The sequence below is a fragment of the Orycteropus afer genome, unplaced genomic scaffold (genome assembly GCF_000298275.1).
Source record: "Orycteropus afer afer isolate SDZICR_OR568_19922 unplaced genomic scaffold, OryAfe1.0 scaffold00268, whole genome shotgun sequence".
Classification (NCBI taxonomy): domain Eukaryota; kingdom Metazoa; phylum Chordata; class Mammalia; order Tubulidentata; family Orycteropodidae; genus Orycteropus; species Orycteropus afer.
Window position 1 is genome coordinate 3,045,882 of NW_006921855.1, and position 8,024 is coordinate 3,053,905.

Here is an 8,024-nt window from a genome sequence, read left to right on the forward strand (position 1 = left end):
TTTGATTATTATAAGTATTATTTCTTTTTTCCCGGGCAGCTCTCAAAATTTTTTCTTTGTCTTTGGTTTTGGAGAGTTTGATTATAATATGCCTTGGTGTTTTTCTCTTGGGATCTATCTTTTGTGGGTTTCTATGAGCTTCTTGGACAAATATATTTTCTTCTTTCATAATATGGGGGAAGTTTTCTGTTAGCAGTTCTTCCACAATTTTCTCAGTGTTATTTATTTATTTTTCACCTTTTCTTATTCTGGAATTCCGATGATTCTTACGTGGTTTCTTTTCATGTCATCTCATATAATTCTTAGGTTCTCTTCATTTCTCTTAAATCTTTGTTCTGATTTCCTTCATACAGGGTGGTGTCCAGAGATTTGTCTTCTAGTTGAGATATGCATTCTTCATCCAGTTCTAACCTACTCTTTTGTGCTTCTACTGTGCTGTGTAATTCTGTAATTTTGATATTCATCTTCTAGATTTCTAACTGTTGTTTTTAGTATGAGCTCTGATTGTGTATTAATCTTATTATTTTGCTCTTGAATGATTTTCCTAAGTTCTTCCAGGGAACTGTCTGTGTTCTACTTACTTCCGTTTGGGGTTTCCTTAGGCTCTTGCAAAGCTCTATAAACATATCTTCTAAATTTCTTCTCAGATAATTCTATTGTCTCCTTTTTCTCCATGTTTAATGAGACTTTTGTTTGTGGTTTTGCTTCTAATGCCTTGTCCTGTTTATTTTTTATTTTTTTTTTTTTTATTTGAGGTTGCCTGTTGTTTCCTAGACATTTTGAGGTTGTCTTTAACTGTTGGTTATGTATTGGTTCATTTTGTCTTGGTTTTATGGTTTAATATTTTGAAAAGGTGATGCTGGTGTATTTTATTTTTTTTTTAGTTATTAATTCAGGTATCCTGGGTTGCTCTGCAGTTTTATTTCTGATGGTGGAATCACTGAGTGGAATGTGGATATTGGTTTCTGTTTGTCATAAAGAGGGTTTAGAGTTCAAACCGGGAGGTTTTATGCTGGCTGAATGCGGTTTCTTCTATTGCACGAGAGAAGGTATTTACAGAGATGGTGGGAGCAGAAGGCAAGCTTGCTGTTACTACAGGCAGTTTCTAGGGCTTTGAACAGGCTTCTACTGATGACATTGTACTGTTATTTGCAGACCCACAGCTCAATTTCACCAAAGACTCCAGTTGTTAGGGGGTTGCCACTTTCTGCCAGACTCAGGTACACACAAAATCCCTGCTCCCAAGGCCCCTCAGTGCCAAAAATTTGACCCAAGACAACTTCCCGGCCTTGTGATCGACCTCATGTGTTTCTCTCTCTGGCCCCGCCTGCTGGCTGTGCTGGCCCAACCAGTCTTGACCACCATCTGCTTTGGGATTTCCTCTATATGTCCACCCACCTGTGGCACCAAAGATCTGCTCTGTTTCAGCAGCCATGGAGTCATAAGAGTGCCTACTAGTAATCTGTGGTCCCAATATTACCGATAAAATTAAGCGCAGGCCTCTCAGTGCCACTAAGCTGACCCAAGCCTACTTAGTGACCCGCTGCAGGGGCAACTCCCTGGGCCTGCCCTCCTGCAGCACCAATGGACTCTCTGCTTGGGTTTCAGTGGCACTGGATGTGCCTGTTTGCACCTAACTGACTCAAGTTACCAATAAAATCAGGTGCTGAAGGTAGATCCTTGGAGTGATTGCTGGTATGTTGGTGTGGTCGCTGGTATGCTGGTGTGGTGTGTCTTCTTCCTTAACCCAGGGAGATCTCGGATGGCCATTCTCAGCTGCTGGTCACTCCCCCAGGGAAGTCTCCTTGAACTGGAAATTGTTTCCTGTTCCACTTTTAACTTGGAAAGCCTCAAGTGGTGCAACATCAAATGGCTAGTTATGGAGAATTGTCAGACCATCCCACCCTATATGTTTTTCACACTATGCTTTATTTGCAACTGCCCCTCTGCCAACCCCTTTTCTCTCAAAAAAGCACATGAAAAAATGATACTTGTGCTCATATTTCTTCTTTGATGTCATACCTACAGTGGAGTCAATGAGAAGGAGAAGATGATCTGGTAGTCTTGATGTCAAGGACATGAAGTCAAGCATGAGATGACATTTTCTAGGGTCCTCATTCTGCACAACTGCAGGGACAGATTGCTGAAATGGCCTTGCTGAAAGAGGAAGACAAGGTCTCTGAGATGTAGGCTACCATCTGAGCTACCTGTACCACTCCAGCATATTTCCATACATTTTCCTTCATGATGGCAATGGTGGAGGGAGCCACTGCCAAAGATGCTGGAGCAAGTTGCTCAAACTCCCTGAGCTTTGGTTTCTTACCCTGCACAAGCAGGGAAGATTTGTCCAGGGCACTGATTCTCAAATTTAATACTATGAAATTTCTAGAATTCCAAAAGTTGATGGAGGGCTCTAGTAGGAAATTTGAAAATTCTAGGACTCTGAGCACTCATCTTCCATGCTTCTAAGCTGGTACCCAACCCTCTGTTTTTCAATCTTATTTCTGTGACTGTCCCATGTGATTTTACCAGTGAAATAAAAATTTGAGATTCCTTAAAAAGAAAGCTAAAGTCTGTGGAAAGAAAATGTAGGCTGATAAACTATATATGATTTTTTTAAGTATAAAATCAACAAAAAGTTTGTTCCAGAAAAAAAAAAAAAATCTATAAACAAGAAAATAGTGATCAAAGGAAAAAAAAAAAAGCAAGTAAGAATTATTCAGAAAACCTGAATGCCCAATATCCATATATAAATAGATGAGATAGCCTTCAGATTTGAATTTTTTTTTTCTCTCTCTCTCTCTTTTACTTATTTATTTATATATTTTTTAAAATTGTGATTTGGGTGAAAATTTACAGAGCAAATTCACTTTCTATACAGCAGTTGACATACACTTTATCTCATGACATTGACTACAATTTACCACAATGCAACAGCTCCTCTCCCACTTCCTCCTGATAGTTACCTCTTCCCTGCGTCCATCCCTCTATGCACTCCTGCCCCCTGAGCTATCTCTCTCTGTGCATAAACAGCTCTTCTTTGTCCCATGATTGTTCTCTCCAAGGAGTGTATCTACCTCAGGTAAAGATTAAACTTATATGCCTGTCTTTTGTTTGGCTGGAGGCCAGACCTGAGGGCAGCTAGGGGCCATAGTCTCAGTGGTTCCACCAGGATCTATCAGACCAGAAAACCTGGTCTCCCCCTCCTTTTTTTTTCCTCAAATGATTTTGAGTTTTGTTCCACATTTTTCTTCTTCTCTATCCAGGATCTCCTACATAGATCCCTCTCCGAGTGGTTGACAGTGGTAGCTGGGCCACCATCTAGTTCTGGTCTCATAGTTGTATAGGCTGCGGATTGCACAGTGTGACAGTTGCTAGGACTAATTCTTTCAGTGAATCTTTGGTTTTCTTCATTCTTCTTTGCTCTGGGCCAGGAAAACCCATCATTGCATCTAGATGGTTGCTTGCAAGCTTTTAAGATTCTAGTCACTACTCACCAAAGTAGGAGGTGGAACAATGTTTTGGCAAAAGGGTTCATCTTTGTTGTCTGCACCTATCATGTATCTCTCTATGTCTTCCTTTTCCTCAATGCCACCATGTTGATCACTCACATTTGGTATATTGCCCTTCTCTTCACCCAAATCAATACTTATCTCTACCTATCTAACAGTGTTCCATATCCTCCCCTCCCACCCCAGGTAACAAACAAAGAAAATTGCCTTCCATAGATAAACCTTTCCTTGACTTTTACAATAACAGACTAATACAATATTTGTCCTTCTGTGATTGACTTATTTCACTCAGCATAATGTCCTCCAAGTTCATCCACATTATGCAATGTTTTGTAGATTCTAGGTTATTCTTTAGGGTTGCATGGTATTCCATTGTGTGTTTGTACTATAGTTTGGTTATCCATTCCTCAGCTGATGGACACCTAGGTTGTTTCTATCTTTTGGCTATTGTAAATAGTGCTGCAATGAACATGGGTGTGCATATGTCTGTTTTTGTCATGACTCTCACTTTAGGATACATCCTAGTAATGGAATGGCTGGGTCAAATGGCATTTCCAATTCCAACTTTTTAAGGATGGATTTGAAAATTTTAAAGATCAATCAATATTAATTTTTGTTAAGGCTGTCAATAGGATGTCTTAGGTACTGTTGATGGGAGTGCAATCTGTACAATCATTTTGCAAAATAAACTGTCAAAACCTACAAAAAAAAGTAAAGTAAAAGTGGAGATTTACATACCTTGAGAACCTCAATAGCATTTATTGGAATAGGATTTAGAGAAATTCTCTCACATGTACTTAAAGAAAAATATACAAAAATATCCACAGTGGTATTGTGCAAAAAATTAGCAGTAACCAGTAGAGAGAATGAGACTTGAGAGGTAGAACCTTGTATGCCATTCTAAAAATCTTGAACGTTAGCTCATGAGAGAATGGGAAGCCATGGGGATCAGAACTTCATTTTAGAAAGATTGCTCTGGTGGCATTTTGAAAAGGAAATTAGAATAAAATAAAACTAGAAGCAGAAAGATCAGTCAGAGAATCATTGCAGTGTTCAAGAGAGAAACAGGGACCCAATAAGGAGATAGCAATGAAGATAAAGAGAAACTGAAAAACCAAACCCCCTGCCATCAAGTCAATTCTAACTCATTGCAAACCCATGTGTTACAGAGTAGGGTTCCCAAAGCTGTAAACCTGTACAGAAGCAGGTTGCCTCATCTTTTTCCCATAGAGCAGCAGGTGGATTTGAACTGCCAACATTTTGGTTAGCAACTGGAATGTTTCAAACATTATGTCACCAGAGCACCCCCTAAATAAAGAGGAGACAAAAAAAGAAATACTAGAGAATCAAAGAATGTTGCCTGGCCAAATAAGGAAAAGAAAATGTATGTTTCTGTCTTGGAAGGATGATAGCCAACAAAGAAAATTGGCAATGATCTGTGTAAAGTCACTTTTGGAAAGCCCTGTCCCTACTGAAGGAACTCTGGTGGTACAATGTGTAAGGCATTTGGCTGCTAACCAGAAGGTTGTCAGTTCAAACCTACCAGCTACTCTATAGGAGGAAGATGAGCCAATCTACTTCCATAAAGATTTCTAGCCTTGGAAACCCTATGGTGGTTGCTATGAGTCAGAATTGACTCAATGGCGGTGGGTTTGGTTTTGTTTTGGTCCCTTAATGGATCCATTAGGAAGAAACATCTCCAACCTATAAGCTGGGTAAGAAATAAATACATTGAGTAATTGGATAGTTTTGTTTATATGTGATTGATAGGAATTTAGTACAATGTCTGCCCCAAACAAGATTTAATTGCTGCAGTTTAATCACAGTTTTCTAGTAGGATTTTCAGAAAGTTCTCCCAAAGATTTTAAGTCCAATCCTTTTTTAAAATACTACCTGTAATGGTCTCTAATATCACAGTGGGCCATTCCTGCCTTCTTGGTTCTCCCATTGACGTTACAAGTCTGTAGAATCATCACTAATTTTGAACCCATCTTCAAGTCAAAAAAGTATTGTTCATTTTCATCATGGAGTTGACAGCCATAGACTTGATGATTGATTTTAGATGTTTTCTCAAAAAGGTGCATTACTAAGGGATACCCATTGCTGTTTAGTCATTTTCAACTCATACAGACCATGTAGGACACAGAACTGCCCCATAAGGTTTTCAAGGCTGTAATCTCTAAGTAAGCAGGTTACCAAATCTTTCTTCCACTGAGTGGCTGGTGGGTTCAAACTGCTGCTCTTTAGGTTCAGCTGAGTGCTTATCTGCTGTGCCACCAGGGCTCCATTTTAATACTAATGAGTAGTCTTTATAATTGTGATGAGTGTAGTGAAGATGTTTCCTGTCCAGATCTCACTTTCGGGGGATTTACTTGGTCTATATACTTTTCAGTCACATGAACCAATACATTGTCATTTATTATTAGAGAGGTATGAGTGAAATGGGCTATCTAGAAAATTGTGTATATTTTCAGTAAAGTAGTCAAACATATTTCTTTAATTATTTTCTCATTGCAGACGAGTAATTAATAAATATGATTTTTAAAACCATAATACTTTGGCATATGGAAAAGACATTATTAATATGGAAAAGACATTATTATACAACTCAGGCTTATGAAATTCTGCCATCAAAAATATCAGCCATTCTTTGCTTTAAGGTCCCAACCATCATTTAACAATATAAATTATCTTTTTAAGTCTGAAGTATGTAGAAAAATTTAGGAGAAACCATTAGTATTTAAGATATGGATATAAGAGAGTAATGACAATTATTCTTTCTAATTTTATTGGAAAGATTAATTAAGATGAATAGAAAAATATTACAGGAAGGTATTTTGCCTATAAAAAATTATATTTTAACAAAAGTGAGTCATAAGAATTTTTAGAAGAGTTGTTAGCCCTTCCCCTCTCAGTACAGTTTTAGTTGATTTTATGTCATAAAGGCTAACATTCAAGGACACATATTCTTTCAAATTGTTTTCAGATATCCTCAAAGCTATAAAGTAATCAATAGTAAAATATGTTTGGTACTTTAGAAATGATATTTTGCTTCCAGGTTAGTGTTCTCACACTTTATAGTTTTAAAAATGTACTTTACTCATGGGAACCAAAAATGGTATGCTAAGAGAAACCAAAGGGAAAGAGTTCAAAAGGTAGTCCATAACTTTTTTTCTTTTTTTTAGGTTTAGGAAAGGATAAGAACTGTTTGGATTATGTTGTCCCTTGATTTAGTGAAAAATGCTAATGAATACATGTTAACCTTTAGGTTATCATCATTCTTGCTCAAGATAGATTTATGGTAAAAATAGACTACTGAACTGTCTTGTTAAACTTGTGAAAATGAATTTGGATGAGTTGCACTTGACATCCTCTACCCTTAGGTCAAAAAGAACATGTAAACTTGAATTTTTAAAGTAAAAATATTTATTATGTTTGGAGATTTTATATTTCCTATTAAAATGATTGTATGAGAATGTATAATCTATCTTATGATTTTTCCTTAATAATAAATTAACACATTTTCATGACAGAAAAGTTGAAAATTAAAGAAAGTATAAAGAGTATATTGCACTAAGAAATAACCTTTATTAATATTTTGATGTATCTTATTTTCCTATGTGTTACTGGTGCTAATTTATGTGATTATTAAAACCATGGAGATAATTTTGTAGATGTAATTTTTACTTTTTTTCACATGGAAATAATGAACATTATCCATGTTATTAAGTATTTTTAGTGTTCAAGTTTTGGATTTTAATATCTACAAAATATTCTCTCCTATAAGTTCAACAAACATTTTGACCTTCTTCAATGTGCCAGGCATAAAAATACAATCTTCATATAATTTATATATATTTTGCTAGTTTTAAACTACCTTATTATTAAAAAAAAAATACCATGATAAACATTTCTTTGCAAGGGTATTGATTGTATGCGTTATTTTTCCCTTAAGATATGTTTTCAAAGTGTGCAATGGTTAAGATACTCAGTCTCTATTGCTGACATTATGCCCATGAAAGTTATACTATAAGAGTTTTTGTTCAAATTTACATTCACAATTGAATATTTTCATTTTTTAATGCTTGCACATAAACTATCATTTAACATTTCATTTATTACTACTTTTTATTTTTATTAAAGTAAGACATTTTCACAGATTTCTTATTACCCTACCTTCTTGTTTGAATCCTACTCCCTACAGGAAAAAAAAAAAAAGAAAACCTGAAAATTTTAGTTACAGACTTTAGTGTCTAACTCCATATTTCTAAATAACTTGCTTCTAGTGTTTATTTGTTTTTGGTCTATTTCAGACATTGTCTTTGGCTTAGATATTTGAAAGAGGATAATTTAACACTCTGATACTGTTCTTAATTCCTATTCACCCATTCTGTCAATATGTTTAAGTCATATTTTAATCTATCATTTTGTGCTTTTTTCCTAGAATCTTTCTTCATGGACACCCCATCTTTATTCCAATCTGAGCTTACTGCTTTTTTTTTTTTTTTTTTT